This window comes from Zonotrichia leucophrys, chromosome 12, assembly GCF_028769735.1.
Source record: "Zonotrichia leucophrys gambelii isolate GWCS_2022_RI chromosome 12, RI_Zleu_2.0, whole genome shotgun sequence".
Lineage (NCBI taxonomy): Eukaryota > Metazoa > Chordata > Aves > Passeriformes > Passerellidae > Zonotrichia > Zonotrichia leucophrys.
In genome coordinates this window covers 4,028,301-4,054,657 of record NC_088182.1, presented here as the reverse complement: position 1 = coordinate 4,054,657, position 26,357 = coordinate 4,028,301, and the positions used below count along the sequence as shown (strand labels likewise).

The 26,357-nt window shown below is 44.5% G+C and overlaps 1 protein-coding gene across 13 annotated transcripts in view; it reads right to left on the bottom strand.

Moving 5' to 3' along the window:
* FOXP1 (forkhead box P1) overlaps window positions 1-26,357 on the bottom strand; it is a 371,464-nt gene that overhangs the window by 75,154 nt on the left and 269,953 nt on the right. The window contains exon 1 of one of the 13 annotated variants that reach the window (XM_064723629.1): window positions 7,140-7,265. The exons of the other annotated variants lie outside the window; for them this stretch is intronic. The gene's annotated coding sequence lies outside the window, so the exon portion shown is untranslated. Of the gene's footprint in view, window positions 1-7,139; window positions 7,266-26,357 lie in introns of those variants that run through there. 13 annotated transcript variants of the gene reach the window in all.

Sequence of the window (26,357 nt, the reverse complement as noted above, 5' to 3'; positions counted from 1 at the left end):
ACAATAGGGTGTGGTAGATACCCAGCTGCATGTAAACCTGGCAGCAAAGGTAAAAATACAGCTGCAGTTTGGCTTTGGGAGCTGTGCTAGTATGGACCTGCTGACATGCTAATACCATCAACGGCAAAAAATGTCTTTAATACTCACAATTGTCTTCGCTCACTGCTTCTGTTTCTCCCAGGGTTTTGCCTCCGCTCCTCTGCATCCCCCAAAGCCCTCCTGGCCCCACAGTCCCCTCTGAGACCCTCCCATTTAAAGCCCTAAAAACGCCCTATTTTGGCAAGACAGACCAAGGGAAACTTCCACAAACTTGGGCCAAGCTCCCCTTTAACTTCCCCGCGAAATTACAGCAGGGATGCATTTGTCACTCCTCCACACAACCCAGACAAGGGTCACGGGGATGAAAATGATTTAGTCCTATTTAATCATCTCCATTCCTTCATTTTTTGGTGATATTAATATAATTAAATACTAGCTAAATAATTTCAAGTAGTTTAATCTTGTATGAAGGAAAAAAAAAAGGAAAAAAGAAGAATGCCATTTTCACACCCCGTGCCTCCGGTGCTGGATACGGCTGCAGTCCTGTTAACTGTCAGCAGGCATGCATGGAAGATGGGGAGGATTTCCTTAATTCATAAAGAATAACTCTGCCAGAAAATCCTTTTCTCCTGCAATCTATGTTCGAACTTGATTTCAGTCAGCCCTCATCCCAGGCACCTTGGATTTCCAAACAGCAATTCTTCGGTTAAAGATTTTGTGATAAAAGTTAAACGGAGCAAAACAGCTGAACACAGAAAAGAACAAGACGCTGAGGAACAGTTAAAAATACTGAACTACAGTAAAAATAGCTACGGCCAGACAAAACCAAACAATGAACTTGAGCTGTCCTATTAGCAAGATATTAAATGCAATATATTTAAAATACTAAAAAAAATTCAGGTGGAACAATGCAAAACAGGAGAAGATAAAGCACTGACACCCTGTCAAGCAGAGAGGCACGATGCCACAAGCCAGAGCAGAGCCCAGCAAAGTAAGAAGTGCTGAAGGCAGGCAGGACCTGCTTCCATCCTGAGACTAAAACATTTCCGACACAATATTTCATCCTCCAAAACCCCACACAAAACGCCACTGTCGGAATTATTCACGCAGGAACTGCCGGGCTGGTTCATTATGCGAAATGGAATCTCACTTTTAGACTTAGTTCTTTTGCCATAATACAGCACAGCACATTAAGACAGGTAATGTTTATTATATTAATGTAAAATCAGCTAAGTAGTCTGTCATTAGCATAACTGTGCTCTCTGTAACAATACAACTCCCTATTGTAAGAGGGAAAAAAAACCTCCTTAAAATTAAATTAGCGTTTTATTATTATAATTTTGTTTATTGTATTTTATCAGGAGTGAAGATCTCTTTCTGACCCACAGAAAGCAAAACGATGGGCTATGCTGACATTCCCTGGCATGTCAGGATGTCTGCCGTCTTCTGCATTCTCTTCTAGCTGAGGAAAAATGGGAATATTTTCGTATTTGTTTACAGAATGAAACATCTGATCTTATCTTCCACTTCTCATGCATACCAGGTTTCTCACTAAGTGCCAGGATAATTGTTTCTGCTATAATAAATACCCATTTAATTTGCATAAAAATATAAAGTTTACATAAATTAAATCCTTTCTACATCTAACATTTGTCAAATAGAGACTAAACCAGAAGATACACACACATATCCAAATATCCCTTTAAAAAGATGAGTGAGATTTTAAGCTTGAGATTACCATCATAATTTTTCACATTTTAAAAAGTTACCATTTTTGTTTCCATCTCTAGCATGAAAGGAAAAATTATATAACCTGCTGTACATGGTTTGAAAGAGTGGTGATTTTATAATGATTCACTTTAAAACTAAAAAAAGAAAAAAAGGGAAAAAATCCTGCATTTTTTTCCAGAGTTTAGGAAGGGAAATGTTAGATCAACATATTCTGCCAAAAAAGCCTCAAATAAACCAAAAGCAATCCTGCTTAGAAACATCCAAAATACCCCTAAAGCCCTTGAAAACCCCTTGAAACCCTCTCTCCCAAACACCCTTAATATACTGAGAATGATCATGGTGTCAGACTCCTTACATTTGTGTATTAATTCATACATACATTATGGAGAGCTTAATTAAATAATAAAAGACCACGATTGAAGCAGCAACATTTAATATGCCCAGAATTTCATGTGAGTGGAAGGGAAGTGTTATACAGAGGGGATTCTTCTTTTTTTTTTTTCTTTTCTTAGGGCAGATTTTAAAGAACTGCAACTCCCAACAGATTTCTAGGAAGGATGAGCCCCCTCTACATCCCTGGCTATTTTTTCCTGCAAGAATCAAATCCATAGCTGCCTGCTCTTCAAACCCAGGGCATTTGAGATGACGTACATTGTCGTGGCCAGTTGGAAAAAAAAATTAGTGATTCTTGAAAAAAAAAAATAAAATCCACCTGGTTAAATCATGCTGTTTATTTCCCACACAATCCAGAGCTCTGCTTAAACACTCGGGTTGGCTTTGCCACTCTGATTCCAAGCGACGCCTTGATAACAGTTGTAAACTTTATTTGCTTAAAAATGTGCAGGTTTTCACACCTATGGCAGACACCTACAGCTGAACATCACAGCTAAGCACAACGGTGCAAATTAGATTCTAATGAGAAAACATCAGTTGCTTCTTTGACAATTTTGCCATTCACTGATTTACTTCTAATGAAGACGCACTCCAACCAGCCAGCTCGCCGTGTTAAAGGTCAAAGCACGTTCAAAAAAATGCCTCACAAAATCAAGGCAAATGGGAAACCCGCAAAGAAACCTTCTCATAAAGTGGCGTGGCAATTAGAGTAATTGTGCAAAAAGCCGTCTTCGGTAAAAAGTAAAAGAAATTAAGCTGCCACTACTGTAACAGGTTAGATGAAAATCAAAATTTAATGTATTCTCCCTTGTGTCATCTTGTTTTGTCAAGACATCAAATAGAATTGGAAAGTACAAAATAACAAGCCCTTGAGAAATCACAGAAGCCGACCTTTTTGATGTTGTTGGTTTACCTTGTTCTCAGTTATTTGAACAATGATGTTTCAGATTTAAGGGCAAGATAAAGCTTAAAAATTAAAACCCGTTGTCAGTTTGGGGAGGAGGGGTTCTTGTCCCTCCCAAATAACAGAGCATCTTACCTAATCAATGAAGGCAAATCCGTCCGAAACTAGTGCACAGAACAATTAGCAATTCCACTTATTTGTTCAATATTCAGTCTGTGTTCTATAACATTCATTCAACTTCAATACAGACTACAGATCCTCCTGCTAGCGCAGGAAACCGCACTGGAAAGGTTAAAAAGAAAAAAAAAAAAACAAAAATAGAAGAAAAAAAGGCTGGGGCAGAGATATTTGCCAGTGCTGCTTCTCTCCCAATCTCTACACAGCCACTTCAATCTGCAGATGAGTCTATGGTGGATTTTTTTCCCCCTTTCCTTTTAACTGGAAAGCGAAGCTGAACAAGTAAGCACCTTATAAAAACAAAACAGGACAGAACATTTTAACTGAACTACAGCAAAGTAGTTTCCAGTAATGCAGTTCTGCTTTCAATAAAACAAACAAACTGCTTAAAACCAGCCAAGCCTTTCACCAAACAATAACAAATTTAGCTTATGGTGTCAGGACTTTCCCACAATCTAGTTCTGCAGGTGTTGATAAAACTACCCCAGCTACCACTTTTCCCTAGCAAAGAGGGGAGAAAAAAAACACCAGTAAGTTATCCTGCTACTGAGAAACCTTTACAGAAAGTAAATCCAAGTGCTGTGTTCCTCCCAGCTCACGTTTGTCTACAGCAACTCTGAAAAGACTAAGAAATACAGCGCAGAAAAGCACAGGAGCTTTTGAAACTCCCTGAACTTCTGAATGTAAAAATCCTTCTCCCCTTACCTTTCTTCAGCTGCCGGAGCATGTAATCACAGACACAGAAACCAAGGCATTTTGCACCAAAATAATAATTTCAGGATTTTAAAAACAGCTTCATTCTCAAGCATCAAGGGTGCTTGAGCACTGTCAGGTTAAAACGGTGCATAAGAAATTGCTCTGACTGCCCTACCTCGCTTTCAGTGCCTAAAAATCCATTTCATCCTTCTCCACACAACTGTTGCAACCCTTTTCTTCCTTGCACACAACTAAAACCAGCTGCACTCGTGCAGACATCAGAGCCCACCGTCCATCAGTGCAACCATCCATCTGTGACCCCTCTACCGTGGGCTCTGATCACTGCTCACACCCCAGCACCAATTTCAGCGTGGGGTTAAGAGCTACACTTCTGAAACGTGTGCAGGGCTCACTCAGCCCCAGAAGAACGTGAGGCACCCACACCTTCCTCTGAGCACTGAGGTCCCTGCAAAAACAGAGCAGGGATTTTATTTCTTCCCTGTCAATCCCATTGTATTTATGACTTCTCTTTAGTTCAGCTGAGTGACTGGTCAGAGCATGTCTCTGAGCATTTTTTTTTCTTTTAAAGCAAAAATAACAGTGCTTAGAAAAGGGAGGGCACAATGGCACAGCACAGTAAAGTGAATGTTAAACAAGACTCAGAAAAAAAAACAAACCAACTGTAGCAAACAAAAAAAATTTCAAAGCAGCCCTTCCTATCATAAGCTTTCTGATGATTTATGGTTTACCAACTCAGCAAGGTTACGCAACACTGCATGCCTTTAGATGCATTATTTGAGTCAGTTGAGATTTAATTAAGATCACAGCCTCCAAAATCCCTGTCAAATGAAAATTCACAGAAGACAATACACTATATATCCTCATGCAGATAGTCTCCATTCCATGCTCTGGAATAACATAAGTTAATCCTCGTTTCTATGGTGGCAGACAAAAGTTCACTAATTTTGTTTTCTTTTGACACTTGTGTTGTTTTCTGTTTTATGTCATGAGATCATTCCCTTTTGAGAGGGGAGGGGAGCTGATATAGGGGGAGAGGAGGGAGAGCAATATGTCTGAATATGGCAGCAGATGTATTTTGACATTCTCACAGCTCTGCTGTGATGTCATCAAGTTTTCATATAATTAACCCCTGCCAGTAAGAGCATCCTTTTATGACATCTGTCCATTGGGAAGAGGAAGAAGGAGTCAGGGAAAAAAGCACAAAAACTCTTGCTCTCACACTAAAACCAAAATCAAACAAAATTAAATTAAGGCTACAAAACAGCATCTACATCTTCATTCTGTATCAGTGACTGGCTTTCCCCAATTCATTATCTGCCCCAAGTCCCTCCTCACCTCAGAGGTGCTCTGAAACCACAAGCCACGGATGCCCAGCTCATTCCCAGCACCTTCTCCTCCTGATGATCCTGGTGCAGGGGAACCCCTTCACTGTATAATCCAGTTCCTCTATTTGCTAAGCATGAGCACGTTAAATAAAACAATATTTCTTACAGAGAAATTGCTAGAACTTTACCTCATTCCACTGTATTCCTATTTGCATTATCTTAATATCTGCTTGCTTATCTCATGGTTTGGAAATGACAGGTGCTAGCGGTCTTTTGTTTGACAGGCCACTACACAAATAACTGTCTTGCCTGAAAGGGCTAATGCACTACTAATGAACAATAAATCAACTTTGATTATAAAGTGTCAGACCAATCAGTTTGCAGTTCAGCTCTATCACAGTCTAGGCCAAGGCAGCTACTCTGTTCAGGCAGGACTCGGGTTTCATCTCTGCAGCCTTATCAATGAAATTTTTTGGACGTAGCCACAGGAGATCACTGAAAGCCCTCTGACAGCAGATTTTCCGCTGGCTGCGAGGACAGAGCCTGCTTTTAGAGACTTCCTAGGCTGCTACTACAAAAAATATACAATCAACAAAAGCCATTTCTTTACCAGACAGAAGCACACTCTAATGACATACGCACATGTGCACATGTGTTGTAGCCGTGACTTTTAGAAGCAAACAGAAATGCCTTTCAACTTGGTGTAAAAGATGTGCGAGATGCCTGAAAGCTCCGCACATTAAACACACTTACGAGGGGTTCGATCTGGTAAAAAATAATTTAACAGGCAGGGTGCTTACAGCTCCGGGGGGAGAGGAGGGTAAAGAGCCTCCTTGCCTACTACAGCTACTGCACATGCACAAGGCATTCCAGGATTGGGCCCGGGAGCATCAGGCATGAGAATCAGCTGTGATCCAAATAAAAGAAAAGATTTTTAATATTTAAGTTTATTTATAAAAAAGCAAACTAGCGTACGCAAGTCGCTTTTTATTAGAAATAAACTTCAGCGATTTATTGTAGTTCACAACTCAACACTCACTGCTAGAATAAATCCAACCGTTTGGTTTTCATAAACAGATCTTGGTCACCCTGAATGATTCACACTTCCTGCCACCAAACTTGTTTTTATTTAAAAATATGAAATGGTAGCGGGTCGAACGGCGGCACACGCACCGGCAGGACTGTGTCGCGTTACCGAGGGGCTTTTCCCTGCCACCAGCAAAGTCACAACTCTCACCGCCTTCGGAAACAAGCTGGCTTTGAAGGAGTTAATTGCAGAGAGGAAGAGTGTATATGCACTTTGCTCTAAACTTACCACCCACTTCCTAAGGGTTCCCTCCTCCCCGCCACCACCACCCTCGAAATTTCAGCTCACTCGCACTGCAACGCTGACACCGAGCCCGGCTGCGCCGAGATCCCGTTACATCCATTTCGCCGGGGTTCACAGCACCAGTCAATGTCAAAAACAAAGCTCACTCACTTAATTTCCCCCTGGTAAATTGACTAGCGAATCCATTCAGCGATCCCGGTTCCTGACATTTAAACCTGACACTGTGTTTTATCCGGCTCCGTGCACTTTCCCTCCTTCCTCGCTCTCCTTCCCAACTCCAGCGCTGCGGCACAGCCCGCCCGGCTACGCGCACCCGCGACTGTCACGACAGGCGCCAGGCGACACGCTCCGCTCATCACTTCTGAAAACCCCCGGAGAGTTGCGGGGCGCACACGCCGTCCCTCCCTCCTTCCCTCCTCCTCCCGCGGAGGAGCCGGGACCGCGCGGCTCCTCCAGGCCGCCGCGGCTCTTTCCGCCACTTTGCGCGGGCCTCCCGCCCCCGATCCCCCCGCGGGGCACCCACCTGGGCGGCGGCGGGCGGCGAGCGGCGCGCCGGGCCATGGAGCGGGCTGGCGGAGCGGCGGGCGCGGAGCGGTGCGGAGCCTCCGCGGGCGCGGGCGGAGTGCGGGGCGCGCTGCTCGCGGGCTGCCGCCGCCGCGCCGCCACCCGCGCGGCCCCGCCCTGCGCCGCCGCGCACACCCCGCCCCGGAACGGGGCGCCCCGCGGGCCGCCCCCGCCCCCCGCCCGGGCACCGCCGGCTGGACACCCCCCCGGACCCCGGGGCGGGGGAAAGCGCCGGCACAGCGCGCTGGCGGCGCCCCGGGGAGAGCCTCCTGCCCGCCCCGCAACTTTCCCGGCTCCCGCGGAAAGTGGCTGCCGCTCTGCTGCTGTCTGCCCGACAGCTCTGCCGCACAACCCCGCGATTTCGGTATCGGAAAATAGAACGGAGAATAATAAAGAAACGAGCACAAGGTGCTTCTGACGGGAGTTTGCACCGAAGCGGGGCAGAGCGCTCGGCCTGCGGAGGGGAGCATCTCCCCTTCTTCCCTCGGCCGCGCCTGGGGACCGGCGGTACCCGAGTCCCCCTGCCAGCCCTGCCCGGCGACATCCACGGCCACACGTGGATGTCTAAGGCAGCCGAGCCTCGAGCTCCGTGCACCGAAAGCCGCTGTGTTTGAGTCTGGGGCACCTCTCAAACGTGCGTACACCCAACTCAGAATAAGCTTCACAAACTTAGGAGGGCGAGCTCCAAGAAATGCTTTTCCAGACTTCACCCAAACTCGACCCCCTGTTCGTGCACTCTTTCTAACCCAGGGATTGCCACAAACCTGGTGCCCTGTTTTCCCTTCCCCAAAAAGCTCCCATCCATAGCATATGCTGAGTTGTATCCCACAGAGATCATCAACTACTTCTCAGGCAGCAATATTTGGTAAAACCTCTCCCCCCTATTTCAATTACAGTTTTTTTACCTTTTCACATAGTTTCTGAAGACAAAATTGAGGCAGAGAGTAACTCCTCAGTTACTTCACGTGCAAGCACAAGAGCAGACAGAAGCTGCCCTACACCATTCCCAGCAGAACCTCCCGTTATTTGCAGGAGTCGGGGCTGTCAGACAATAGCCCCATTAGTGATGCTGCTGAAGAACCTCACAAGAAGCAAAGACAAAGGACCCAATTTACTGACAACTTGTGATCTGATGTTAAATGGGATGCGATACGGATTGCTTTCCACCCTAAAGTGTTTTCGTGTCAGATAACAAATTTATTAATGGGATTTTTTTCAGGTCACAAAAATGTGACCCCACCCTCTTATGAATATTTAATAAGGGACTAAGGGCATCTTTTGCAAGACCCTAAATCTGCCAGAAACAGCCTACATGAATCAGAAAGTGCCTGCTCTTAAAGGGGCACGGACGCCCTGAGCAGGTCAGCACAGACAGGGCATGGGAACAGGCAGGATTTATCCTTGTTATATCTGTGCAGAGCTAAGCACACACGTACACACAGAGCCCCCGACACACCGGGAGCTCAGCAATAACATAAACCATAAAGCATGCAACACGCTAGTAATAATTATCACCTGTGCTTAAGAGAAATCCTTCCTGTCCTGGACTTCAAAGTAATCTCGAGGAACTTGGATTGCTTTGGGAAATACACGACAGAATACACAGACTTAAACTTTTCAACAGTTCTCTTGTGGACCACCTCCTCCTTCCTGCTGGATTTCTACAAGAGTTGCTGTGGCAGCGTTCCCAGCAGCCCCGACGGCAAAGGAGCAGCGTTTGGAAGGCTCTGAGTGTTAACACACCCTGACCAACTCTGTAGCCAAAATGAGCAGGGGGCTGCATGCCCAGGCAGTCTCTGCAGATCATCAGGGGATGCTCTACAGATCCTAGCTGGGAAATCTTTTGATCCATCTTGTTTTCCTCAGCAGAAACTTCTCACCCAGACAAGCCTCAATCCTATTCTCACATCATCAGTTCTTATTTTCCAGTATCACCATAGCCAGGCACACAGCTCAATCCAAGGCCAGTGCCCTCCTTCTGCCCTGGTCACCAGCTCATCACACGCCTCTAAGCCAAGCTCTGCATTACTCTGTTTATAAAAAAGGCGATTCTCTGAAGCCTACCACTTTGCTCAAGGCATTTCTCTTCTTTCCAGGGGCAAAGAAAAAGTGTAATTGTCAATGCAAGCCCAAAGCTGTGAGAGCTACACGTGAAGCAAAAGCACACTGCTGGCTCTGGCACTGACAATTCTCCCGAGCCTTGGGCATGTCACCTAGGAATTTTGGTGGCTCTAGCTATTTTTTAATGTCTCTGATGTTGAGGATGCCTCTTTCTCTGAGAGCTCAGTCTGCAGTGTTCCTGGCCTGGCTTTGAAGTGGCCTGCACAATTTCAAGGCAGTCAATGGCCCCAACATCTCTGCCTCCTCATCTGCAAATTGGGGATAATACAACTTGTTTCAGGATCTTCTATAGACCAATATTTGCAAAACACTTTGAAAATTGAAAGGTGCTGTCTAAGCACTGAGTGCTGGCCACAGAACCTGCAAGCCGTATTTTTAAAGCGTTTTATACCCTTTCATATAAAAGCTTCATACCTGCAAGCTCAGCCAACATCTGCTCTGGGCTAAAAACTTCAGCCTTAGTAACAGAGATGGTAGCACTTGTTAAGCAAGGTCACCATGAAATATAATGCATTTCTAAGCCAGCAAAATATTTTAAAAGACCAAGAAGAACCATAAACTCCCACTTTAATTCCATTCAATTACAAAGAGTCATCACAGACAGAGACCATCAGACAGGGATATTCAAAACAGAACACATAAAGTAATACATTAAAAATAACTGGGAGAGAGCGTGGCAGGCTAGAAGGCTATTTGGCACTGTGTGCCCATGGGATCTGATCCATATTAGGTGGTGGTATCTTTCACCTAGGTGAAAGAAAATTATCACTGGATACTAAGCTCTAAGGTCCAAGTGAGAGGAATAGATCATGAATTACGACAAGTACAGTGGAATAAATGATTTTGCTATGCCATTATTTTACATGTACACTTGATTCACAGACTTTTGCAGGTACCTCTCCATGCAGAGACCTCAGACTTGCCTACAGAAAAGCCTCAGCTGCCTGCAGGGCAGAGAAGAAAAAAAGAAAAGACATCCACAAAGTGCAATCTTCTCTAACCAGAGTCAACCTGCCCCAAATGAGTCAATTTTATGTCTAGTCCTAATACGAGGCAATTTCTACCTAAACCAGCAATACATCTGCACTCAGTCCTTGAGATGTTCTCCTGAGCAGGCACGGCCAAACAGGTCTCACTCTGCACTCTGGCAGCTGGTAGTGGGCCAAACCCTGTGCCCTGCTTCCCAAACAGAAATTTGGGAGCAATTCAGCTGGATTTAGGTGCCAGTGCTTCCGTGGCACAGAGGAGCCCACCCGCCCAGCGGGGCCACGCCAAGCCTGGCAAAGGCAAGTGCCAACCCAGGCTGCTCACACTCGGACCGGAGCCATGGGCTGCTGAAAAACCAAACTGCTGCTTGCACTTCTCAGGGAAAAAGGCCATCTCGGATACTATTCCCACTCCTGGATCCCCAGGCCCATTTTTGTGGGGTTAAATCATATTTTCCTGTTTTGAGAATGCTTCATTTTCCCTTGTTGCTGTTTGAAAGACCTACAAAAACAAATGGGGAAAACAACTGACTAAACAGGAAACAGTGAAACTTACAACCCACAAAGTGCTGAGAAAAAGGACAAAGTAAACAGTTTTTTGGGTCATTTTTAATAATCTCAGCTAATGCCCTCATGCTAAAATATCTTCAGGCAGAAATGTGATTTTTAGGCTGATGGTGTCTAGCAAAACAGAACGCCAAAGCAATTAACATTTCAGTAATCCTTGTGCCTCTGTTAGTCTTCTTTTTTGTTGATGTGAAACTGTCATTTTTCTTACTGGCCCTGCAAATTCTGCATGAACAAGGCTCTTTAAATCCTCTCAGTGTTGTACAATGGTTTAAATTTCACTTCATGGCATGCTTTAAATTACCATTCACATCTTCATTTAATGCATCATTTTATAATGCCAGTGTTACTAGTTAATTTATATATACACAGCAGGATGTGTCAACATTCAGGTGAGTTATGAATATGATTGTACAGGAGTTATGGAAGACATTTCAGCAAAATTATGGTTCCCTCTAAACATAAAAATATTAATAATGAATCAAACATCACAGGTAAACAACAAATTTTATATAATTGCTCCCCCCCTCATGCTTCTAGATAAATAAATAAATAAGTATGGCATCATTTTTGCTGTGCATTCATATTTGATTGATCTTAATAAATTGCCATCTCCTTTCCTAATAAACTGTAATCTCTTGTTTCCGCCACAAAGTAAAATTTATTAGCACACTCTTCTACCAGCAGGTCTGCATCACTCACAACACAGTGTGCAAATTGTTCCACGTATGCTTGGGCATTATTCATAATTTATTTTTCTGCCCCAAAGTACACAATATATTGAGAGGTAATCACCACTAACTGTTCTCAGTTACTTTCCTTAATTATGTGAGATGACATTTATGTCACGTACAGTAGAGGAAATGCTGCAGTTTCCACTAAAACTCTATTTTTTATATTTTTTTTGCCATGGGTTGAAACACAGTGTTCACACAGAGAAAACCTTCTTAGGACAGGAAAGACTGGAGGTGGTATCTGGTAGGAGATGGGAACACCTCCACTTGAAAAGAACAAGCCCTGTCTACCAAAATAACCCACTGGGCATGACAACAGCGATGGCTCCGAGAGGAAAAGTAGGTGTTTTGTCGTGATGTTAAAGTTGCCATGGCAAGAAAAAAAACCACAGAATGAAACATCAACAAAACAAATGTCAATCAAACACATTTTTGCCTGTTAAGTATTAACCAGTGAACTCCTGGTCACCCCAGACCATCTCCTGCCCCGTGTCCCAGGGTGGGTGGGGGGCTGGAGCCACCCCAGGGTCCCCAGCTGGGTGTTTGGGGCTGGATCAGCCCAGTTTGGGGCTGAGGGGAATGCACTGCTGGAAGCACTGCCCTCTCCTGGTAATCTGCCTCTCTCATCAGGAGACTGAACGCTTCACCTCACTCACAAAGGATCCTCTTTAAAAACCCAGGGCTGCTTCTACAACAACCCAACCTATGCACACGAATGTATTGCCAGAGATATAAATTATAATAAAACTGATTAGCTTTGGGTCCCTTTAGGTAGTAACACCTATCAAACCATTGTGCTCACAGTCTAGGAGTGCTGAGTTCTGTATTCTGGTACTCCTGTGAGAACACCCCCTATCACCACTGGGCACTGTCATTTTTCACTCACTCTGTTGGGAACATGTATCAGAGTATTTTCAATATATTTCAATAAAACACCTTCTTAGCAGTAATGGGCCACTGTTCCCATTTCAGTGGTCCCTAAGGTTTCATGATACAGTTTATTTAGCTGGCTCACAGCTCCAAGTTTTCTTCCAATATTCAAAAGCTATTTTTATTTTTTTAAAGAAGGCAGCCAAGGGAAAAGCTTTTTCTCTTCTTTAAAAAGCAGAACAGTTAAGTTGATACACGCAACAAAACAACCCAAATTATTTCCTAAAGAGGTGTTTAGTCAACAGCCCTCGTGGTAAGATAGGAGTGCACAGAAAAGCTGTGACACTGCTGGTGCTACACAGGGATGGAGTTTGGAAGTAGCACTGAGATCTCTGCTCCTGCTAGAAAAAGCACTGTGACTCTAGGAATCAAATGCACATGGAAAAAGAGCTTTTTAGGAAGCAGGGCTTGGTGAGGATGTGTCCTCATGACCACCACCCTCTGATGCCACAGTGTGCTTCTCCTCCTCCTCCTCCTCGCTGTCCCTGGGTCCGGAGCAGCCCCTCACTACGCCCAGCAGGATGGGGAACGGGAGGGGAGGAGGAGGTGTTGCTGTTTTGGGAAAACAAGGCTGCAGGGCAGGAGAAGCCCCAGCCCCAGCACAGCCATGCCCTGGCCTTCGGCCACGTCAGTCATTGCGATGGCGCACATCTGGTTTCACAGGGGCGAGACGCAGGCAGCCGCGCTGGCTGAGCAAACAGCCCGGCCACAGGACTGTGCTCCCGATCCCCTGGGCTCATCCCGCCTGCTCAGAGGCCTTTGTGCATCACTAAGCAGGGCTCACTGCGTGCTCTGGGCTTTTCCTTTGTACTTCACTCCAGCCCTTCACAGCGCAGTGCCACAACCTATCCCTTCATTCCGAATAAACTGGCCCAAACTCAAGGACGGGGCTCTCCCTCCTGCTTCCCTTCTCCAGGCAAATGCAGCTCCTGTCTGTGAGCAAGGGTTATGACCCATCAACATTTCCTATCCAAATCCAGCTGCTGCTTATTCTGATCCTTTCCCCTCCCCTCCCCTGAGCCACAAGAAAAGGGAGGATGCTGAGAGGCAGCAGGTCTTGGAGCTGGAGAGGATGTGGTGTGGCAGCCAGGACCTGCTCCATTGCTGCACCCATCACGGCAAAAGATAAACAAGTAAATAAAATCATTTTTCTGTGGTCCCTTAAAGATAAAAAAATTCTCTTCCTGTAACAAGAGAAATCCCCCCAGTAAGTCTAAAGATTTTGGTTTGGAAAAGCACAAACTCTCTGCAAAGTGTGTAACAGGAGAGGAATACTGAAAAAACTGATCTCTGGAAGGAGACAAAAATTTTCTGCCCTCAAACTCATCAGCTTCTGGGGTGGAGGGTGGCAGCAACTTCACCACACAGAGCCCTGAAGGAATTCAGGACACCTGAGGCACCAAATCCTTCACTCGACTGAAATTGCAGGGTGATTAAGCAGAGAGAATGTAACTATCCAAACTGTAATTTGGCCAGCACAATGGATTTAACACCCCTATTCTTGGGAGGAAAAAAAAAAAGTACTGTATTTGAAGTTCAAAATCTAATTAACTATTTGAGAAAAAGAATTCTGTTTTTAAAAGAAAATTCCTAACAATATAAAGAGAATTAGTGCCAAAGTTTTTGAAGAACTGCATAAAATGGTATGAAAAACGTATGATATTGTAATAATAGGAATGACTGGATTTGCTCAAATGTTCCTTATACCTTATAATACAAGAATAAAATACAGTGTAAATCCTTCTATCTACGTAAGTTCCCTGTACAGAAAAATCTCTCCTTTAATAGGTTTACACCTTTAACATGTATTAGTTTGGAAAAGTCCTAGGGTATAATTACACATCTTGGCTTGGCATATTAATAGCTGTTCCCTTCATTTACTGATTTCTTTTACTGGTCAATTTGCTGTTTTACTACATTGCTCGTACAGCTTGGCTTCCCCCCTGTGCTGGGAAGGGCAGAGGGGCCGAGCTGGCCACGGGCTGTGTGTGTTGCCTTGGGGAGGTGGCTTTTGATACCTTGAACCTGCCCATCTGCACGAATGATGCTCGTCTGGGAAGTGGCATTTGCATCTGAGTTTGCCAGCAAGCTGCAGGTCACAGGCAGAAGCAAGCAGAGCTGCCCTCACTTCCAGGAAAATCTGTGCAGAAATTCACTCTAGAGGCCCTGGAGAGCACGAGCCAAGCAGGGCTTCTCCAGGGCTTGGTGCCACCTTGCTGGTGTCCCTCCAGTGCCCTGCTGCTGCCCAGGCTCCCACGGCATTTCCTCCCACATCCCCTCTGCCACCTCGCATCACTCAACTCCTTCCTTGCTCCAGGATTTTGCTGTTGTCCCAGGTTTTGCTCTCTGCTCCCCTGGGCTCCATCCCTATTGCTCCTCCTCACCTTCTTTCTCCCTATGGCTTGAGAGACCTGGAGAGTTGCTCACCTGGGACAGGATGCTCACCTGGGACAGGATGCTCACTTGGGACAGGATGCTCGCCTCGCTCCATCACACACCTGGGAAAGGACCATTTTCCCTCTGATGGACAAAGGACACACCTAATGATCTGTGTGCTACCACTCTCCACAGGCTGCCTTTGCACCTCTCAGCTCCAGACTCACAGCAAAGTTCACATTTGCTGAGCCTCCGTCCAGTTTCTACAGGTTTTTTGACAGTTTAAGGGTTTTCTTGTGTTATAGTGGAGCCATTCAGTTAATGGCTTCTCAGCACTGCCATTATAAACCAGAACTTTTCAGGTGTTTATTACTCAGCTTTAAAAATTGGCTCTATGCTGAAATTTGGCAAACGAAGTGTCAGCCTAGGAGAAAATTTTATTTTTTGCCAGTTTTATACTCTAAAAAAAAAAATGACCCCACTTTGGCCTCCATAAAAACGCAGCTTTTGCTGCCTCAATGACACTGGTGAAGTAACAAGTCAATATTGCAATAGTGCCAGCAGAACTGAGTGATTTAATGCCTAAAATTGCTTTGAAGGTGAAGAGTGCTATTGAGCTGCTAATTATTAACTATTATTACTGATCCTGCCGCACAACAAAGATGCAAACAGAAAACAGAGGGAATATGAGACATCACTGAGAAAACAAGGCAGGATGGGAATGAGGGTCCAGTGCTGAACACAGAGGAGCTGCAAAACAAGAGTCAGGAGTCTTGGCAGGGTGGGATCCTCCAGCCAACGCAAGAAGAATGAACTGATATGGAAATATTATTTTTCGTTTTTCAGGACAGTATTTCAAACACAACTAAAATACAAATGACACAGTGTAGCTTGCTCCATGCCAAAGCTAGCAACGGTGTGGGATCAAAATCAGCTCTAAACCAAGCTGAACTGAGGTCAGTAGGAACCTCATATTGCTCAGCTGAAGCCAAGAGAAACTTTGCCATTTAATCCAACGTGTAGAAGACAGAGCCCTGAAGGTGCTGAGGACAGGTGACCTTGCCTCAGCTGCCCAGCAGTCAGATATCCACACAAAAATGGGCTGGGAATTTCAAAGATCCCAAAAGACTTACATCCTCTGAATTTTCAGGATTCTTTCAAATCCTGCATGCACAGGAATAGCAGCATTTAAATCACACACCCCAAAATGTGACCTAGGCTGATCTGACTTGGCTGTGTGGAGGGAAATGTGAGTGATCACCACTCTGAACATGCCCAGCCACTCACTCCACTGTGTCCCCTTCTGAGGGGACTGTGGTTCTCTAGCAGAAAGGTGACAGAGTGAGTATTTTGCTTTGAGGACCAGGAGTTGAGTGAGGCCAGGGCTCGCTGCCATTTGGAATGTGCTGTACCAAAGCAGCCATGAAAAGTCACCGGGGCTGCTTTCAAACACAGTAAAAAAGAAAAAAAAACCAACCAATTTATCTTTCTGGAAACTTTCTGCTTGTCTAAGTGGCAGCTATTTAAATACAATTAACAAGCAAATGATTTTAAAATTACAATACATTTAGTAAGGCAGCATCACAAACAATTTGCATCTCATTAAAGTGTTTGAAGCTGCAGAATCAACCTCCCAAAAGGGCTGCACATCAAGTGGGAAGCAGAGTCACAGTCAACAGCTTCTGCACTGTCCTGTGACACTGGGCACACAGTGGTGGGAGGACAGCAAGGGGGGCTCAGTGTCCAGCTGAGCCCCTGGCTGGGCCACCCCCGTGGGGAGCTCTCAGCACAAGGACGGATGCCACAAGCCACAGCCTTGCTGGAAGTGGGTGTAAAACGAGGAAGGAAGGAAGGAAGGAAGAGGGTGTGTGTGTCTGCGTGTGTGCATGTGGGATGGGCACTTTTTAATGTACATTCGTGAACAAAGAGTTTAAAGAGATTTCAAGCCACTTACTCAGCTATATATATATAATTAAAAGTTTATAGATTACCCTGCCACAACCTTCTGAGATTACTGCCAGGTTTGGACACACATTAATTCTCAGGAACCTCCTGCAGAACAATCCCATACCGATGTGTGCAGCAGGAAAAGCCTCAGAGAAGTAACAGTTTTAAATGCTTCCAATTCACTTTCAACTGTGGTTTACTGTGGTGGCTCCATTTAACCCAGAGATTCAGGAGCACTTCCCAGATCACAAACCACCTCCCCTCATGCCTTTGGCTTCCTTTAGAAAGCCAGGCTGATGTGCCAAGCCCTGCTGGATCCATCCAAACCTGGATACAGGTTTGCTAAGCAAAATTCCAAATGGGTACCTGTGTGGGCCAGGGCTGCTGGTTTTGCTGTCAGTGCAGCTCCTGCCATACAAGACCCTTCTGTTCTGGCCCAGAGAGAAGAATGACCTGATAGGAGGCTGGTGGGAAGCTATTGCTGATGGGTGGGAAGGAATATACACAAGATCTCCACAGGTGATGCATGAACTAATTCCTAGATGAGTGAGGAATGCAGCTAAACAGCCTTAATTTCACTTATCAGGAGACATGAAGGTGAGGATGTCCCTGAATAAGTCACTTCTCGCAATCACTCTCAAAGCTGACACTGCCAGCACTGACCCTACACTCCAACCAAACCTTTAACCCAAAAACATGCTCCAAAGCACTGCACGAACCAAAAAGGCACAAACAATACCTTCCCTGGAGTTCAGCCCAAGTTCTGAAACAACCTTCCACTTGCTGTGCCTCTGCCTCCACGCTGCACATGACAATTGTTGAACGCTGCACAGCACAGTTACACACAGCGCTGGCAGGGGACAGCGAGACAAGAGCTTACAATTGAATCTGCAGAGGAAATTCAGGTAAGTTGAATTATCCATCTGGAAGCTGGCCAAGGGCTGGGACTGCTCCCAGAAGGAGCGATGGGTTTTGCTCTTCCTTTGAAAGGCAGCACCTCTGAGCTGCCCGTGGCTCTCGCTCGCTGCTCCTGCAAGAGCAGGGCCAGCACATCCTCTGTGCTCCATCCAGGGATCCTGTCCTGCTGCTGAGAGACCCATCAGTGGTGACAAGGGGCTGAGGGCACTGATACCCTGCATGCCTCTGCAAGGGATGTGGCAGCTTGAGCCTGGGATGCCCAACAAAAAGTGAGATGGAAAAAGGAACTAGTAGCAAAAACTGCAGGTAAAAGCAAAGCAGTCATCATCAGGTGCATTCACTGCTCTGGGCACTGCACACCAGAGAAGCTCCAGAGCCCTTTGGGTGGTTCTCAGGTCTCTCCATCCCTGGTGTCGTCACAACCAGCGTGTGTCACCCCAAAACTTCCTGCCCAGAGATGCCACCAACTATTGACACAGGCCTTGTGTGCTTCTTTTTCAGACCTGTGGTTTTGTAGTTCGTCAAAACAGGATACTATTTAAATGTACAAAGTTACGATTTAAACAAAGGTGAAATAGTTACTGCTGTTTTAGCAACCAGACATCAGGCTCTGCTCAAGCACACACTTTTTTTTTGTTTTTAAAAGCCCTCAGTCCGCTTTGCCAGCACGCTCTCCCTGCAAACCTGGATGCGAAGACAAGTGTCTAAGCAAAACAACACTCACTTTCTATGAATTACTGAACATGTGTAATTCATTTATCTGTAATATTGTGCTAAACTCAGCTCCAATTAAACAAACGAAAACACCTGCTTAGCACACATAGATCTTTCCATACCTCAGGGGAAGACACATCAGTGTGCTCTGTAGTACAATCTGGCTCAGAAGCCTACACTAACAATGCAAATCTGGGATTTTTCTTTTTTTTTCTCAAATGCACATAGGCAAGGAGATAAAAAAAAATACAGACAGAGATTTTGGGGATGGAGTATTTGTGTTGGTATTTTTATCTATAGCACGTGCAGTTCTGTGATATTTAAGTGCTCACTGGGGGCTTCTCATGGGCAGCTGCACCTGAGGGCATGCAGCACTCCAGGGAAAAAAGTGGGATAATGAAAACTTTAAAACACACTTAACTGGCCCCAGATATTATGATACTGTAAAACTACCAAAGAGACCTCGTGTTGACAAATTTATTGAGCTGGGGAGAAGAAGAAGTTTCCTTTTCTTGCTTTGCTTCTGGACCACAGGCATCCAGCAGCTCCATGGGACTTCCCTGTTGTCCCCTCACATGAATGGGTCAGAAACACAGTGACACACAGCGAAAATCACAGTGACACCCTGAGCAGGGACCCCCCAACACAGGGGCTGAGACCATCCCTGGCACCCCAGGTGTCCCAGCAGCAGAAATGAGACACAGCCTCATCTGACACACGTTTTGGACCAACAGAGGGGTGTCCCTTTGGGGTGCCTTGGAAAGATGGGTGCCAGGGCTGGTTTGGGAGCCTGGGTGCAGCAGCTGCCATCAGCAGAGCCTGCAGCCTGCCAGATCCCCTACACTTAACTCATTTCCTATTCTCTACTCACTGCCTGCAGACAATAGGCTGTCAATCAGATCCCCACCAGAACATTTACAATTATCTTCCCTCTCCCGCACCTCAGCATGGCCCCGTGAGCAGCTCCATCCCAAACTGTTCACACAAGAGCCATTTGCAACTCTTCTGTCGCTAAAACTGCCCTGACTCCAGAGAAGGGTTAGGAAATTGAATTTCCTCGTGTTTTCAAATAAAAGTACTGCGGTGGCAAAGCACAGAAGCAAAAGAGCAGGCTTCCTACAGGTGTGAGGCAAAAGCAACGAGGAATGGAAAACCTGCCCCAGTAATTATTACAGCATTCTGGGCAAGGATGAAGGCTGTTTACTGCCCTTTTTTTTCCTCCTTTTTTTAAGCAAAATCAAAGTTACAAACTGAAAGGGTTTTTTAAAATTATTTTTGTTTGGTTTTTCTTCCCCTTTTTTTATTTAGGACAGGGTGGTCCTCTCTGCTCACTCCTGCAGAATTAGCAACAAACCACCACCACAATTGTGCAGCTGGCCTTGTGACCACTGCTGAGTTCTCCCAGAAGAAATTGGTTTGTTTTTCCTCTGGGTAGACACAGCTGAGTGAAGGACTCAAAATGAGCACACTTTCCAAGTAAAAAATAACAGTGATGCAAGTCATAACCATACCTTCCCTTGTAGTGGCAGCTGCTGACAACGTGATTTAAAAATATCTGAACTATGTTCTGCATGATGTTAGTGCTCCTATTCCAGAGAGAAATCCCCAATACCTTCGGGGCACTTTCCAAACACTGAAGCCTGAGAAACTGTCCAGGATGGGCCCACTCCTAAGAGCACTGAAATCATTGCCATTGCTAAATTAGGAGAAAATCCGTACAGTCATCACTCACTGCACTGTGACTTCACTGATTTTCTGCTCCACTGTCTGCTCAAGGGTCAGCATGGTTAACAGAGAGGATATATTCCCTCTCCTATTAATTGATCTGGACACATCTTTGATGGCTGTCAAACAGAAAGGTAACTAGTGACATCATGGCTTTTTTTTCCCTTCCTTTTACTTTTTAACTCTTGCACAGAAAATTTCTACAACCTTTTCTGATGAAAAATAACCTGTGTGATATTTCCCCTCTCCTTTAAAATGTTTATCCTGCTCCGAATCTGCAAAGTGTGATATCATCAAGGAAGGTCAAGCTTCACAGGAGCTAATGACTCTGCTGTGTGCTCCTTCCACTTTGAAAAGACGAACAATAGTCCCTCAAGTGCTGCTGCCAGTGGCACAGCAGCAATTCACCATGGAGGGTGAGAAATCTGAAATTAAAATAAACTGCTTAAAACCTGCAGATAGAGAGGGGGGATGCAGGAGAGAGAATAAAACGGGACAATCTCTGAACCCAATCAACAAAGCACTCATTGTTCCAGTTTAAGGCAAGGAACACAGCAATAAATATTGAGCCAAGGAAGTTAACCTGTATCCACAGCCTTTGAATAAACACCAAAGCTGAAAGTAAAATCCATGCCAGGCCTTTGGCTCTTGCCAACTCGTGCTTTACTCCTTCTTGCTTGGCTTTGTTTTTTACTTTTGGGGATTTTCTTTGCCTTCTCTCCTGTTATTCATACCTTCCTGTAGGAACTCCTTATCACACAGCAAAAGGACAAACAGACGGAACTGCCAGCGCACAAATAAACTCAGTTGGGCTCTGTAAATCTACCTGGCTGCAGGTAACTGGGAAGGAAAGGGCTGGGAAATCCAGGGGTTCACAGCCCCTGCGAAGCCAGGGAAGTCCCCAGCTCCTTCCCACACCCCTTCTCCCCACGGTGACCTGATGCAATCCTGCAGACCTCTGTAACCACCAAATCCAGCCCAGTGTTTACCCGGCAGGGTAGCACAGGCAAAATGAGGCATCTCTGCAAGACACAGGCACCTTCATCTCTCTTACAGAAGTTTGAGCATTCAGCTCTTGATCTGAGCACAAATAAACGTCCTGGTTAGTTCTCATTTTTCCTCAAGTGGTTTATCCACTCCTGTGCCAACACCTCAGCCAGTAATACAGGTTTTCACAGCAAGTATTAATTCTGGCTTCACTTTTAAATCACATTTTCTTCATTTGAGCATATTATATTCCACAGAACCAGGCGTGAGCATCATGCAAAAGGCATTCTGGTCCACGGTTGTGAATACAGCTGTGTAGGCAGAGGAATATTTGTTTTCCAAGTAATTTGTGCACATTCACAAAATTACAGCTGTCTGCAGTTCTCCCGAAATATCTGTCCTGATGTTTACAAGCCATAAAATATAATCTGCCTTTTCTACAGTTCCAACCAGTAAAATTGGTAATTTATATATTTATATGTACATCATTATTTTTCTTACAGATTGGCTACTCCCCATTACATACTGCCTATGGTTTTTTTCCCCAATGAAAGATGGGAAATGTTTCACAAGAATTTCTGATTTTTTGCCTTTTTCACGACAAGACCCCAATTCCTTTCAGTTCTATTCCTACCTGTCTGAATGCACAAAACACCAGTCCCTAGGACAGCAGGTCCTTGGGATAAAATTTTCCAAGCAAATGTGGAAATGTGCACTGCACCTGCTCAACTAACACTGCTCAAAGTCCAGCAAGTAACTCTTTCACCCAGAGTTTTGATCAGCAACAAAATGCACAAAACCAAAAAATAATCATCAGAGAATCACAGAATGGTTTGGGTTGCAAGGGACCTTATGCCCATCCAGTTCCAAGCCCCCTGCCATGGGCAGAGACATTCCCACTAGACCAGCTTGCTCCAACCTGGCCTTGAACACTTCCAGGGACTCCTGCTACTAGAGTGACTTTGGTGTAAAACTGATTTGAAAGAAAAATCAGAGGAAGGGAAGCTATATCCATCTCACTGGGATCCCTCAGCTCCAGCATACTCCCTGGATGGCTGTCACTCAAACCCAGGTCAAATCTGGCCTGAGATGTTCAACTCAGTGCTAAACCCACCCAAGGGGTCCACATGGATGCACTGATGTGTCATAAAAGGCCCAGCATTGAGATAAACCACAGGTTAATAACTTAAATCTGCAACCGCTTAAAAAATGTCAGACAATGACAGAACTGGCAAGGAAGCACAGCTTTGGTAATTTGTACTGCTTTTAACACCCTCAATCCGTGTGCTGTGCTGCATTACACACTCCATGCACGCTGGCACATGGCATGAGCTACACAGCTGCAGCATGGGTCTCATGGTACAACAGGATGGAAAAAACTTTCTGAAGGGCCAATGGTCCCAAGCTACAGCACCAGTGACCTCGGTGGCATCGGTGACCTCATCAGCTCCAGTACCAGTATCTGTCTCCTGGCTCCCCCCTCCAGCACCCATCACTGACTGAACTCCTCCCATCATCCTCCTACCCCGCTCCAAAGCCATTTCAAAACTTTTTCAGCTAGACATGCTAAACCCAGGATGTAGATTTTCCAATTAGTCTCTGTTTAAACATCTGTTGGTAGACTGCATTTAACATTAGTTATTTGAGAAAAGTGCAATTTGATTAGGCTGTCTGAAACGGAGCCAAAGTCTGCAAAATAATAGCTCAATTAAATTTTGTTTTGCTTTCATTTGTCTTATACTTTCCTGAGTGTGATACAGTTGCATATAATCAAGTAAACTAATTCCTTTCAAAATGAGATATTTCAGTGCTTTTTCCATCTCCTCTTAAAGTTTATTTAATAATCTATTCCATCTTCTCCATGCTTCATCGAACTTCAGCCTGACACAAAGTACATTTCTTTCTTGTGCCTTCAGTCTACTTTAATTTTCCAGGCTTTCAGTGACTTGAGATTATGTGCCATTAATGTTACACCTTAAATAGATTAGTAATTTATAAAAGGAAGATTACACATATCAGGCAAATAAAAACATTTCAGCAACACAACAGGCTTTTCTTTGCACACACCACAAAATATTTTGCCAACCTGATGACACAGCTGTAAAACTGTCAAGCTCCAAAGCCACATCCAAGCAGCATTTCCAATTGTTTCCCTGGGTTTAGTTTCTCCTTATTCTGTTATGTTGCACTTGTTGCCCTGAAACTTCAATATTAGCTCTAGAGATTTAAACACATGAGGCAAACAGCTGCTCTCCTCCACTCCAGCAGGCCAGATCAAAATGCCTTCTCTTTTTCTCTCCTGCCTTTTTTTTTCTTTCTCCTTTCTTTTTAAACAAATTGCTGTAAACCAAGTATTTCTGGCAAAGTTGATGGTTTCAGGGCATAATTCTGCTCTGTGCTCATCACTGCAGACTCCTCCAGTGCAAACTCCTCTCAGTCAGTGTGTGAGGAACACCAGCACTTCCCCATTCTGACTAAAGAAACTTTACCTTGAGGATTAAAAAATATAAATTAAAAAAGTCACAGCAACTTAGCTGCTATGTAGATGAGCCTATGATTTAAATTAAAACACTAAACATTTAAACATTAACTTTTCACACTTCTGTTAAAAAAAAAAAGCAGCAGCATGTACTCTTTGAGAGAATTGTTTTATCTGAGATTTTTGATACACAGTACTTTTCCTTTAGTGTTTTTTAAACATATTTGTTGCAAAGTGTGAACACAAAGGGACAAGCTGAAATAGGTATCTGGCAGGCTCTTCCCAGTGCGTGCTGCTGAAAGCCACAAGTACTACTGCAGTTGTGACAAACCTGTTATTTTGCTGTAGCAATTCAAGCGACTCCTCCAGCACTCCCTGCCCTGCCACTGGCAGCTCTTTACAATATTCCTGCAACAAAATAACCTTAAAAACCGAGAGGCATCTAAAGTCCGTGGAAGTTCAAAATGGGATATGTCCTATTTAAAATGTAGAGAGCTACTAAATATGACAACCATTTGATGTATGAAAATTATTCACAACCAAAAACAGACAGTCTGGAAATAGCTGGGATGACTTCATTTAGACAGAATTACCCAAATCTGTTTCTAATATACACAGTACACATAATAAATTTTTACAATATGACAAGGAAAACAAACTTAATAAAAGTTCCTGATCTTTTGTTACACAAGCAAGCTATAGCCATGCTATGTTTATAATATTTTGCCCATGATATCACAGCTCGGTAACAAAAGCTAAGCGCTGCACAAAACAGTTTCTAGGTATGACTTCACCTCACCGTGCCAGCACAGCACCCATCAGCCTGGCAGAACTACCTTCCCCAGCCACAGCCCGTGCTTGCTGGGCTGATTTTGACTAAGAGTTTCCTTTTCTCCTTCTCCCAGGCTCCCTCTGCCTCGGGAAGCTGTGGATCTCTGTGACGGGAGTTTGTTTTTTTCCAGCTACACCAGGACTCATCTGAACGGTAAGAGATTTTTAGCCTGTTTCCTTCACTCCTGGTTATTTGACAAGTGCTTGAAAACCCTGTTATAAACAATCTCTGTAGGAAAACAGATGATGTCTTACGATCACAGAAGGTAATTTTTTCAAGAACCCAACTTTTTGAGCATTTCCCAGATGCACCGCGTCAATCTTCCCGCGTTTGACTATCTCAGCTGGTTTTCCAGCCCGGGCATCGCGCCAGGCGGGCCGGACTGCCCCTCATTGTCACTTCTGTTCCATGGCACTTGCACCCACTGCTGTTATTCCAGGCTTCAGGAAATTTTCTAACCACTGGACAGGCTCCAGCACTGCGCACTAATAAGTTGCAGATTGCAGCACTCTAAGTGTGTGTGTGTGTGTGTGTGTGTGCATGCGTGTGTCAGATCGGGGCCACACTTTGTAGGAGGGGGGAAAAAAACAGTAGTTCAAAAATGCTGCCTACTCAAATTGACAGAAAAGTGACCCCTGCACTTCATCAGAAATTCCTGCAGACTGACAAAATAAAGGAGTTTGCTTTTATCACACACAGTAAGACTCATATGGAAAAATGGAAACACTACATCACTCGACCTTAGGTTGCCCCCTTTTCAACCGCAGATGAATATTATGTATAAAAATTGTAAATCAATTTGAGATGTATTAAAGGAGATTCTCTTTTTCTGTATTAAAGGTAATACCTTTTAATCTCAAGATTTATTTTGTAATGTCAAGTAAATGAGAAAGACTTAATTTCCGTAACTGAATTTTGTTACTCTTAAGTCTCTTCAGCATCTCTGCATGGTGTTCACAGAATTTCCTACCCTTTGCTTTGCATCAGGAAATAATGAGCAAGCGGCACTTACCCAACACTGAGTCACAAATATTTGCCTACATTAACAGAGCATTAAAAGCCATTTTAAACAACTTAAGGAAATTGTGCTAGCCTTTGAACTGTGATTCACTATTAGGAGAAATTAGGAAACTTTTCCTCTTCTCAAGGCAAAAATCAGCTGCCGTAACCTCCTTGTAATATCATTAGGTCCTAGAGCAGATTTTCCTCTTACAGATCCTCACACACAATAGATTTCTTTGCTTAATGAAACTACTTCTGAAATTTTCCTACACTTGGTGTCGGGTACTTTGAAATTTCAATCCTTTCACATCCTTGAACTCTCATCAACATTTTTTTCCAGACTGTGTCAATAAAATTGATTACTTGCAGTTCTGAACTCTGTTCTGCACATGGAAATAAAACAATTTGTTTTAAAGTATTTTCTGAAGAAAGCAGAACTTGGCAATCATATCTCCAAGATCAAAAATAAAAAAGAAGAAAGAGGGACAATCCAACCAAGCGAGCCTTGCCCACGAGAAGCAAAACAAAAAGAAACCTCTCCAGCAAACAAAAGAGAAGCGAGGTCCTGATTTCATGATTTTATCACGGCAGCAAGGCAGGCTCAATCCCTGACATCCCCACATCACCAGGCTCGCCGCAGTCCTCCTGACTGATACATCTCCCTGTCGGATGTGAACGATCTTTTCGGATCATTAATATGTTCATTAATTTGTTATCAATCGCGGCTCGCTGTACTTGCGCCGTGCAGTCGCACACGGACAGACCCCCGGCTCCCCGGCTGTTGAGATGCCTCATACCTACAACCGATCTGTTGCTTTTACAAGTTTAATCTCGGTATTAAGGAGCTGATTGTGGAACC